Source organism: Notolabrus celidotus, chromosome 13, assembly GCF_009762535.1.
Source record: "Notolabrus celidotus isolate fNotCel1 chromosome 13, fNotCel1.pri, whole genome shotgun sequence".
In the NCBI taxonomy this organism is placed as follows: domain Eukaryota; kingdom Metazoa; phylum Chordata; class Actinopteri; order Labriformes; family Labridae; genus Notolabrus; species Notolabrus celidotus.
In genome coordinates this window covers 32,404,335-32,416,359 of record NC_048284.1, presented here as the reverse complement: position 1 = coordinate 32,416,359, position 12,025 = coordinate 32,404,335, and positions in this window count along the sequence as shown.

Genomic DNA, 12,025 nt, shown 5'->3' with positions numbered 1-12,025 from the left:
CTGATGGATGAAGGGGGGTAGAATCCCTGATCATCCATCATCCTGTGACACATCCACTTATATCTGCACACACACACACACAACACACACACACACACACACACACACACACACACACACACACACACACGGAGGTAATTAAATTGCATTTTTAAACTCTATCGAGTAAAAACAGTCTGAGTTTAAATAATGAAGGAGACAGAAGCTGCTGACGGTCTGAGATCTGATAGAAATCTAAACAGCTGCTTATATGGACAGCTTCACGTCGGGGTCTTGTCTCACCCTTTCGGGACTCTATTTCCCATAACTACCTGCTAACCATACATTATTACCCGGCTACTAACTTAAGTTACGAACACGTTGTTAAAAACATTGATTAAAGATGAATTTATTGATTTAAATGATTTATGTTTACAGTTTTTAAAAATAGTCCCAGTGATTCCTCGTCAGTGATCGTTCCATGGTGATGGATTCTTCTCTGCCTGTTGCGGTGGATTGAACATGAAACTGTCCTCATTCAGCTCTCCTTCTTCTCTGAGCTCTGTGGTTCACACACCTTTAAAAAGAAACTAATGTCACAACTTTGAACCCTGCTGCTATCATCACCACCGCTCATGGTTTAACTTTCTTTGTAGAGATCACTAACCTAAAGTTTCTCTCACCTGCTCCACTCCTTCATCATATTGATGGACAGGATCCAAGATGAAAATGTCTGTAGCCTGCTGATTTAGCATGCTAACTGAAGCTAACATTTTAGCCACATTGTTTTGATGCTAACGGAAGCTAACGGTTTTACCTGACCTTAAAGTCTGTGGTGTCAACAAGCAGAAGCTAAATGTGTCTGAACTCTTTTCTGTGGATTGATTTGACATGACGTGTGATCAGTTTGACTCTGGTGTTGATCATGTTAGTGAAAGTTAATAACCATCATCAAGGGGTTTTGACCAATCAGAATCAAGCATCTTACACAGCCAGAAGATCAGTAAGAAAGGCCGGTAATAAGGTCAAGATAAACATCCAATCTGTCTCTGGTTGGAGCAGTTTTTTAAGACACCTCCTCTGACAGACAGCTCCACCTTTTCTACACCCTCCACCTGAAGACAGCTGTTGTTACTCTGATGATAGCTAACAATGATCTTAAGAAGATTTTGATTTATTGGCTCACCAACTTTCTAATGATTTCATACATGCTCCCATATGTAAGAATCATTCATTTAAGCCTGGACAGTTGGATGGAGTGTTTGCAGTCTGGAATGAGAGGGGTATCAGAACCTTTCTTGATCTTTATATCGATGGTCATTTTGCGTCATTTTTTCAATTAAGCACCAAGTACAACCTTCCAAATTCACATTTTTTTCGATACCTGCAAATTAGACACTATGTTAAGGATAAATGGCCACAATTTGAATCAACCCCTAACACACATTCATTCCTCAATGGTCTCTTGCTCCCCCCAGACTCCAGGCAGCTCGTATCAAAATTTGTGAACTGTTTTACAATTTCAGTTTCTTCAGATCATATTAGGGAAGCTTGGGCCAGGGATTTGAATGAGGAGGTATCCACCGAGTTTTGGGAAGAAGCAATGTCACGGATTCATTGTTGTTCTATCAACTCACGCTACAGATTAATCCAGTACAAAGTGATGCACAGACTGCACTTTTCAAAGACCAAACTCCATCACATCTTTCCTTCAGTGTCTTCTGAATGTGATAGATGCTCTTCTGCCGAAGGATCTCTGGCACATCTTTTCTGGTTTTGCCCTGTATTACACAACTTCTGGTCCTCCATTTTTGAGTTTTTCACAAAAGCCTATTCCAGAGACATTCAACCCGACCACAACCTGGCCATCTTTGGATGCTCTGCAGAGACTTTCAAGTGGTCATATGATATGCAGACTGCTTTGCACTTGGGGATGGTGGTTGCTAAAAAACTTATTCTCCTTACATGGAAGTCCACCTCACCACCCTGTTTCTTGCACTGGCTTAAGGACATGCTATATGTTTTACAAATGGAAAAGCTGCGTTTGCACAAACCCAACACACAGAGTAAATTTGAGAAAGTTTGGGGACCTTTTTTGGCACAATGTCACATTGACCCGTCAATATAGGAGGGAATTGGTGAGCACTTAAACCTCTTTCCACCAACTATTCATGTCGCCTTACCTTATTGCTGAGTTGTTACTTTAGTGATAAAAATTATGAAACACTATTTATGTATCTCTGTGAACTGGCAGCACTGTTTTTGTTTTGTTCTTCTTTGGTTGTTTTTGTTTATTTTCTCTCTGCTAATACTTATCAGTACCATACTCTTTGTTTGTTTACTTAGGTGTTTCACTTTGTATTGTATGGTGCTCTGTTTACGACATACTTCACTTTGTAAAAACGAAAAACTATAAATAAAATATTGAAAAAAAAAAAAAGAAGATTTTGATTTACAAATGAAATACACTACCAGTCAAAAGTTTGGACACACCTTCTCATTCAATGCTTTTTATATAATTTAATTATTTTCCACATTGTAGATTAATACTGAAGACATCAAAACTATGAAATAATCTGGTTTCACCATAATCTGGATTACAACAGTAGTCAAATAGGGCTATCCATTGTGGACTAACCCTACCTCTGAACAACACAACTGATGGTCTCAAACACATTAAGAAGGCAAGTCATTCTACAAATGAACTCTTGACAAGGCTCATGTTCATTAGAAACCATTCCAGGAGACCACTTCATGAAGCAGACTGAGAGAATACCAAGAGTGTGCAAAGCTGTCATGAAGGAAAAAGGGGGCTACTTTACAGAATCTAAAATATAAAACATATTCTGCTTTGTTTAACACTTTTTGGTTCATTCAATAATTCCATATATGTTCTTTCATAGTTTTGATGTCTTTGGTATTAATCTACAGTTTTTACAATCATTACAATAACTATAATATTGATTGAGAAGGTGTGTCCAAACTTTTGACTGATAATGTATATGCAAATAAAAAAAATAGTCAGGACTTCTGCAAGAATACAAATGTTGCCTTTTGTCCTTGAGGCAAAAGTCACAACTTTGAACACAGTTACTTTTCTCACTAGCATCTTTTTTTGTTTTTTATGATCCAGAACTTAAAGATTAACTTGGAAATTAATGTCTTTTTTTTTTACCAATCATTGCCAAAAAAACGGAAGCTATTGTTTTTGCTCAGAGCCGTCTCTAGCCGACTCAGTGCCTTAGCCAAGATTTCAACTGGTCCCCCTTGTATTGTAACAAACTCCACCAACAACCACATCACGTGTACACTTTAAGACAACTTACATACAGCTTTATTTTTTACACGCTTTCTTAACATTAATAAAAGGGTAACAACACTGATATTTAGCATGAAAAAAATATACAATTTCAAAATGCATTATGTAATAGTAGTAGAATTTATTCCGTCATTATATAAACCATCATTCTCACAGTACAGACAAAGCAACAATAATGTATTAAGTGATGGCTGAAAAGCCAGAAGCAAAATGCTTATTGAAGCCTAGCCTACATTTTCTATCAAAGTAGAACACTACACAATATTTAAAGACTTTGAAAACTTCTTTGTAAATTGGCATCAGTACTCAATTTAATCCCAAATTTTATTAGATAAAATAATATTTCTCCTTTTATCTTAAAATGTTCTTCCTCACTCATTTAGAGTGCAAGCGGCGCCCCAGCATTTGCCGATACCATCCATGCCACGGGCTGTGTTTTTTCCTCAGTGTCAACAAGCAGAGGTAAAATGTGCCTGAACTCTTTTCCAGGGATTGATTTGATGCGACATGTGTAACTTCCATGTCTCTGTCATTGCTCTTGTTATGCAGAATTAATCACCATTGTCGTGGGGTTGTCACGGGTTGTGACCAATCAGAATCAATTATCAAACACAGAAATGAGAAAGAAAGGTGGGAAATAAACAGAATAAAAATATCACCAGAGAACTCCCTGTGTAAGCGCCCACCTTTGAGCTAAGCATCCACTGTAAACCCGAACAAGTTGAAATGTTTGTGGTAACTGATTACATTAGAGTTCTGAAGTAGCAGAAGTACAATTTTTGAGTATAACTGAATTATAAATTAGATTTCAGTTTACTCAATTGTTTTCTTTCTTTTTTTTAATTTTCAGGTTTCCCCAACTCAAATTTATTAGTTACATTTTTTATATTTTTAATTCATACATACTAGATGAAACTGAGTCCATGTCATGGTTTGGTTAGTTTAATTTAGTCCTTGTGTTTCATCCATCCATCCATTATCTTGACCGCTCATCCCATTTCAGGGTCATGGGGGGCTGGAGCCTATCCAAGCTGACATCAGGCGGAAGGCAGGGTACACCCTGGACAGGTTGCCAACCTATCACAGGGCAAGCATGGAAAGACAGACAACCATTCACACACACTCACGCTTATTGGGCAATTTAGAGTGACAACCCACGCATGCACGGAGAGAACATGCAAACTCCTGCCCGATTGGGGACTTGAACCAGGAACCTTCTCACTGTGAGACAACAGCGCTACCCAGTGCACCACCGTGCAGCCCGCATTGGTTCCTCCCTGTGTTTATTCTGTGTTAGTTCTCCTTTGTCTCCCTTGAGTGTTTAGTGATCTGTCTCTTGTTGTCTTTTCTCCTTAAGTCTTGTGTTTCCTGTTTTATTTTGTAGTTCTGAATCCTTGAGTCTCCAGTTTAGTTTTGCCACTTCGTGAAGCACATTGTGATTTATCAAGTGTGTGAAGACTTACGTGGTGAGGTTTGACGTCATACGCAGCGTACACTCAAGAGTTGTTATTTGGACAGGGATAGTAACTCAATAAAATTGATCCACATATAATTAAAACTACATTAATCTCAATAATTAATTGTTTGTTCAACTAAATAGCTGGTTTTGAGTGCTGTACCCTTAATGGCTATAAGTTAGAAGTACTGTTTGGGTTTACAGTGTACAGGTGCAGCTGATCAGACTGATCAGCGGGCAGCCGCCTCACAGAAGCTGACAGAGCTCTACGTTAAAGTGAGAGAATCACTGCAGACGTGTGGATGTAATACTCTGAAGCTGACCTCCCTCTCAGTCCTGGTTCAGAGCACACTGGTACAGCAGTGCAGCGTTTATTCGATTAATAAACATAAAAGTCAAGATCACGAAGCACAGTTTATAACAACCGTTTCATTCACAAATCAGACAGAGGTATGAAATTTTCCTTTTTGTTAATACCAACTTAAAGACTGTTATGGAATCCAAAACAATGGAATTTTAAAGACACGATTAGGTTTTAAAATTAAAGGTTTAATGTTTAATGTCTTTAAAAACCTGTAATAAGTGACACTCCTTTTTCTGTGTATTAGTTTTAGAGCTCTTTGCATGTAGCTCCCTTCATCTATCCCTTTGTTTGTTTTATGTTTTCCCTGTGAGCTCTACATGTGAACCTGCTCTGATTTATTTCTCTCAGTCTGATCTCATGAGTATCTTCCCCTCTCTCTCTCTGTGTGTGTGTGTGTGTGTGTGTGTCTGGACCCGGTGTCTCTCTCTCTTTGTTTGGGTGGACGGGTGTCTAACTGGATGATGAATGACCCTGTTTCTCTCAGATAATTGGCTGTTGGCTGCATGCTCTCAGACCGGCTGTGTGTCTGCTGGCCTCCTCCTCCTCCGTCTGTCAATCACAGACCCGCTGCTGCCCGGCCGTCCTCTGATAGCGATGCTAATGCTGCGTCCTCGGCCCTCATTGGCTGAGCCGGGCTGGTCCAAGCTAATCCATTACAGCGGTGACAGTAATAATCTCCCCCAAACACAGGGTCCCTGTGCTAAACGTTATTTGACCGCAGCTGTCAGGTGGAGCTGCCGGGCGGAGTGGAGGTGATGGATGAGGAGGCCTTGCTTGCTCCTTCATCACCTGCTGACCGTGTTTGTGAGCTGATCAATCACTCAGACTGTTGATCACTGTGAGATCATATCCTCCTATCTTTGATGTAGAGATGTTTTTATAACATATTAAACTGATTATATTGATGATGTTGTTCTCGTAGACTTATGTGTGAAATGTTCTGAGCACTAGATCAGCTGACATGTTTTACGGAGTGATTTCATTGGCTCCTGGTGATGGATGGGATCAGCTTTAAATGTTTCCCCTGACAGAGTAAACACTCTGAGCTCTGCAGCTTCACATTCACTCAGGTAGTTTTCTTTCTCTATGAGCAGCTGAAGAGGAACGACCATGATGTCTCCCTCATTGCTTCACAGGTTTACAGATACACATCCACCTGTGAAGTGACACCTGGGTCATTTCATTTCTCTTATTCTTTATTCTAATATTTACTTTTGATGTTTCTGCAAAATACATCTCTCTAGAGAGTTTGAGTGAAAACTTCTGCCCTTGCCGAAAAGTGGTCTAAAGTGCTAAAAACTGCAGTTCCTTGAGTGTCCACTTGAGGCTGTCTTCAAATGATCTGCAAACCACATGCACACCAATTCATAAGAAGCCAGGTTCAAAAAAATGAGTGTAGCCTGGATAGCTCATTTCTCCATCGGCACACACTTTAGGCCTACAAGGGATGAATTTTTAATAACCCGGCAATTTCGAAGATATTAAGATTACGAGTTTTCCATTATGAGAGGCACAGCTGACTTGATTGACAGGCGGGAACACTGCAGCTGTTGGCTAGGAGGCTCACAGCCCGCCTATTTACGTCACACTCGCTCGACAGAAGTTATGTTGAGTTCAACATTTCCAATATGGCTGCCGCCAACGTTTGGCTTCAGAAACAGATGGGCAACGTCACGGATACTGCGTCCATTATTTACACAGTCTATGGTGGCAACCAATGTCTATCGTCTTCTAAACTCCACCTCAAAAAGCAATGGGTGATGTCACTGAGACTATGTAGATATCATCCATACAGTCCATACATGTCATGTCTGTCTTGCCGTTTATGTTAAGTTGCACCTTTTATTTTAGTCTTGTCTTTCCTGTTTGTCATGTCCACTTTTATTTTGTAGTCATGTCTCTCCTCTTGTTTCAGGCAACTTCACTTCCTGCCCTAGTGTTTCCCCTCTGTGGTGATTGTCATCCCCGTCCCTCGTTGTTTCCACCTGTGTCCCATTACCTCATGTATAAAAGTCTGCGTCTCCCTTTGTCATGTGCCAGATTGTCGTGTCTTGTGCTGAGGTCTTGTACTGTCATAGTTCACGTGTGTCAAGTTGTTCTGTCCAGGTCTGTCAGGTTTGTCCTTAGAGGTTTCCAGCGTTGCTGTGATTTTTCATTTGTACTTACTCTAATAAAGAGTCCTTTTTTGACTGAGTCGTGCATTTGGGTCTTTGTGCCTGTCCTTGTCACACCATCTGATGAAGACAAACAGTTTTCTGTTGGCGTTGTATCCGTGATGTCTCCCATCTGTTTCTGAAGCGCTGTTTTGAGGCCAATTGCAGCGGCAGCCATAGTGGAAATGCTGCTGTTGAGTGAGTGTGAGGTAAAGGGGCTGGCTTTGAGCCTCCTAGCCAACAGCTACAGTGTTCCCGCCTGTCAATCAAGTCAGCTGTGCCTCTTATAGGAAAACTTGTAATCTTAATATCTTCAAAACTGCAGCCTTATGAATAAACTCACCCTGTACAGTGTGTGCTGATAGAGAAATGAGCTATCCAGACTACACTCTTTTTTTAAACCAGGCTGTAAACATGTTTATTTTTGCTGTGGAGATGGTCTTCTTTCAATTGGTGTGCAGATTGGTCACATGACACGACACTGTTGGATCTACACGCTGATTGGCTATCATTGCACAGAAGATTTGCTGGAGTTCAAATTTTTCAACTCTCACGAATTATTCGTGAAAATGAATTTTGCGTTGCTGGACCAGAACTTGCATCTTTATGTAATTTACTCGCACGACTGATTTTATTCAGGTTTGGTGTGAACGCCCCTTAACTCTTGGTCATGGCCATACAGCTTCATATCAACACACTGTTCCCCTCATGCCTAAATAAGAAGCACCACACAAGTTTGACCCACTTTTCATCAGTCCCAGAAACTTCTTTGAGGGTGCCAAATCCTGATCTCGTATAATCCACCAGAGGGGCATAGAAACCCCGGGGACAGGTTCTCACCAGCAGACGTCACAAAGAGAAGAGACAGACGGTTCATTATGAGCATAATCTCACCCAGCAGATCTCTACTTTCTGACTCCTCAGAAAAGTTTCTGTCTGACACACAAACATACACACACACACACACACACCCTCTTCAGATGATGTCTCAGTCTGTGGTCAGATCTGTCTGAGTGTCAGATGAGCTCTGCTGCAATCTGAGGACAGCTGAGAGTTTATGAGTCACAGTCTGACCCCTGACCTCCTCCACCATCACTGCAGACCACACACACTGTTTTTAAGAAGTGGACGTCAGCCTGCAGGCCAGCAAAGTTCAGTTCAGAGTCAGAAATAAACAGTTGAAATCTTAATTTTAATAGAGCTGAAACAGTGGAGAAACTCCGACATGCTGAGAGGATGTGTTCTTGCTCCGACCTACAGTACTCTTTAACCTCTCCAAAGTGAAATCCTGTGGAGATTAAAATTTAGAGTCAAGTGCAGAAGTCCAAAAAGCTGCAGTTCCTCAGGTGTCCCCCTTAAGGCTGGCTTCTAAAACTCACGGAGATCCATTCATGCCCACACTAAGAAGCCTGTCTTATAGAAGAAATAAACATGTTTACTCCCTGGTACGGAAATAAGCTCATTTCTCTCTTCATACACACTGTACAGGGAATGATTTCTTATAGCTCTTCTGTATGGATTATTTTAAAGCTAAGAGTTGATACATTTGCATAGTTGATTGACAGATTTGACTGAAAGGCTAAAGCCCGGTTTATACTTCTGAGTAACCCCTAAGCAGAAGGGGGTGACCCGAACATGAGCTCTTCATACTTGTGCATCGATGTGTCCATTTTGCACAGCAATACCCAGTGTGGTCTCTCTGATAGTCGAGTCACCTGTTTCCGGCTCCACTACGATCTCTGTTTACTTTTTCACAGCGTGTTATGATGATCTACAGCTGATACATGTTGCTCTTTATCATACAGACCATAGCCTGTTTAAATAATGGACGTAGTATCCATGACATCGCCCATCTGTTTCTGAAGTGCTGTTTTCAATCAATCAATCAATCAATCAATCAATCAATCAATCAATCAATCAATCAATCAATCAATCAATCAATCAATCTTTATTTGTATAGCGCCAAATCCCAACAAACGTTATCTCAAGACGCTTTTACAAACATAGGAGGTCTAGACCACTCTATGTCAAATTATGAACAGAGACCCAACTTCAAGACAGGGTAAGACTCAGTCTGACCCCACCTTAATCCACCATGAGCATTGCACATCGCAGTATTTAGCTAGTTACAGTGGTGAGGAAAAACTTCCTTTTAACAGGCAGAAACCTCGAGCAGAACCAGACTCATGTTAGACAGCCATCATGCCTCGACCGAGTTGGGTCTAGAAAGACAGATAGAGGGGAGTAAGAGAGAGAGGTGATAGTGATGAGACCAGTCGTAGAAGCTGTTGCCGCTGGAGTCCAGCACGTCCGTATCAGCTGGAGTCCAGATCGTCCGCAGCAGGAGCACGTCTACGGCAGCTCAGAGGAATCTACGAGACAATGGAGCTCAGGGACTCCAGAAAGGTCTATGGTTAGTAACTTTAATGGGACAGGCAGAGTTAAAGTAAGTGATGAAGGGGTTGGGGGGAAGGGGGTGAGCTAGGATCCCAGTGTGTCAGTGCGCCAGTTCCCCCGGCAGTCTAGGCCTATAGCAGCATAACAAAAGCTGGTCCAAGCCTGATCCAGCTCTAACTATAAGCTTTATCAAAAAGGAAAGTTTGAAGCCTACTCTTAAAAGTGGAGAGGGTGTCTGCCTCCCACACCCTGACTGGTAGATGATTCCAAAGGAGAGGGGCCTGATAACTGAAGGTTTTGAAGCCAATCATCGGAGGGAGCCATATTGGAAATGCTGAACTCAACCAAAGTTAGTGTGAGGTAAAGAGGCGGGGTTTGAGCCAACAACTATGTGTTCCCACCTGTCAGTCAAGTCAGTCATGTCCTTATTTGGGCAAAACTCGTAACCTTAATATCTTCTGAACCGTCGCGTTATAAAAAAATTGACCCCCCGTACAGTGTGTGCCGATAGAGAAATTAGCTGTTAATGTCTTTAAAAAAAAACCTCATGTAGACCCAAGCTGTTTTTTTAACCAGGCTGTAAACATGTTTATTTCTGCTGTAAAGATCGTCTTCTTTGAATAGGTGTGTATGTGATTTCCGCTTGATACAGACATGATGTCAGGGAAGAATAGAGAGTCAGAGATGAAATACACGGCTGATGAGCGGAAATCCCGGAAGTGCTGTAAATACGGGAAATACAATGCCACTAAATGGACCAATCGCAGAAGGGCTTGCAGTCCTCGTCGATTCTATGCGTAGTTACATTTTGGAGGAGGTGCGCATCAGCTACGTGTGTAGGCCTCTGCGTAGGTACGGGAGCTACGCAGACCTCGATATGCTGTCGATTCGACGCAGAAGGCCAAACACAGCCTCAGCTCCACCTCTTTGTCTGTGTCCAGATTGACTGAAAGTCAGGGTGAGCCAACGTTTCCAAAATCGTTATCATGAAGCTTTGGAACACCTCTTCAGGATCCAATGAGAGAAGTCACTGAGATACAGCCATGTTTTAAAGTCTCCTTAGTCTCTGTGTGACGGAGGGGGACTCAGTGATACAGTCTAAGGTCTCTGAGCCTCCCTGTGATTGGCCAACAGCCTGATTGTTGGTGACAAATCACAGAGCTCCTCTAATCAGGGTTTGTTTCCAATATGAGCTTTAACTTCTCATCATATGGATAACAATATCTTCAGTCAGAGCTGAGGTCTGGACATCAGGAAAGAGGAGAGAAAGATAGAGAAGGGGATGAAGAAAAGATGAGACTAGAAGGCGGAGCTAAAAAAGATACAGGTGGATAGAGAAGAGAAAAGGATGGAGGAGAGGATGGGGAAGAAGAGAGGATCACAGTGAGGGAAAGATGGAAAAAAGAGGATGAGGAGAGGATGGAAGACTTCACTGGAGCAGAAACCAGGTCAGTTTCCTGGACATTTCCTCACTCACTGAAGCCCACAGGTCACTGAGCATCATGGGAGCAGTGAGTGGAGTGACATCATCATGAAGGTGGAGGCTGCAGAAAAGGGGTCTTTGGAGGTTGGGGTTGATCCACATGAGGTCACCTGTTAGAGGTTGATCTGAGTCTCTCGTAGACTCCATGACTCTCTGTGAAGATGAGTCTCAGTCTGAAGGTGTTAGTTTACATAATATTAAATCTATCACGGTTCAGGTTCCTGACAGCGCCCCCTGGCTCCGTCTGCACAGCTTTACATGCAACCTTTTTTACACTTCACACATCTCAGCCTCCTGTGGTTGATGTGACATCATCATGTGATCCTTTTCTATCAACACACGTTAAAGTCTTCAGAAACACAGATCTGACTGAGGAAGTGCAGAAAGTTCACTTCTTCTCCTCTCAGCTGGTTTTTACTCTGAACTTCACATCAGAAACACGATGAAAAGTAAATCCCACAGACGTGCTGCAGGATGTGTCCACATGAGGAGGAGGAGAGGGAGGACAGGGGGAGGGGTCAGTGGGGTCATGGTCTGCAGAGATGTGCTAACTTCAGAGTGAGGGGCTGTCACACAGACTCGACTACAGTGGCACCCAAAACATCAGGTGAAAAACCTGCGATGACACGTGTCACTTTGATTTCAGAGAGGACACGCCACTGAGAGTCCGAACGTCCATCTGAATCCTCCTCCACCCCCCCATTCGCATCCAACCAGCCCCCTATCCTCCTCTGACCCCCCCGACATGAAGGAAACTGTGGATCCAGAGCAAGATGGACAGAGCTGCAGGCGCTGACACAAAACAGCAGCTTCAGTTTCAAACTAAAGCAGAGGGACACTGAGGGTCTCTGATTTACACCGCCTTCACTTCATC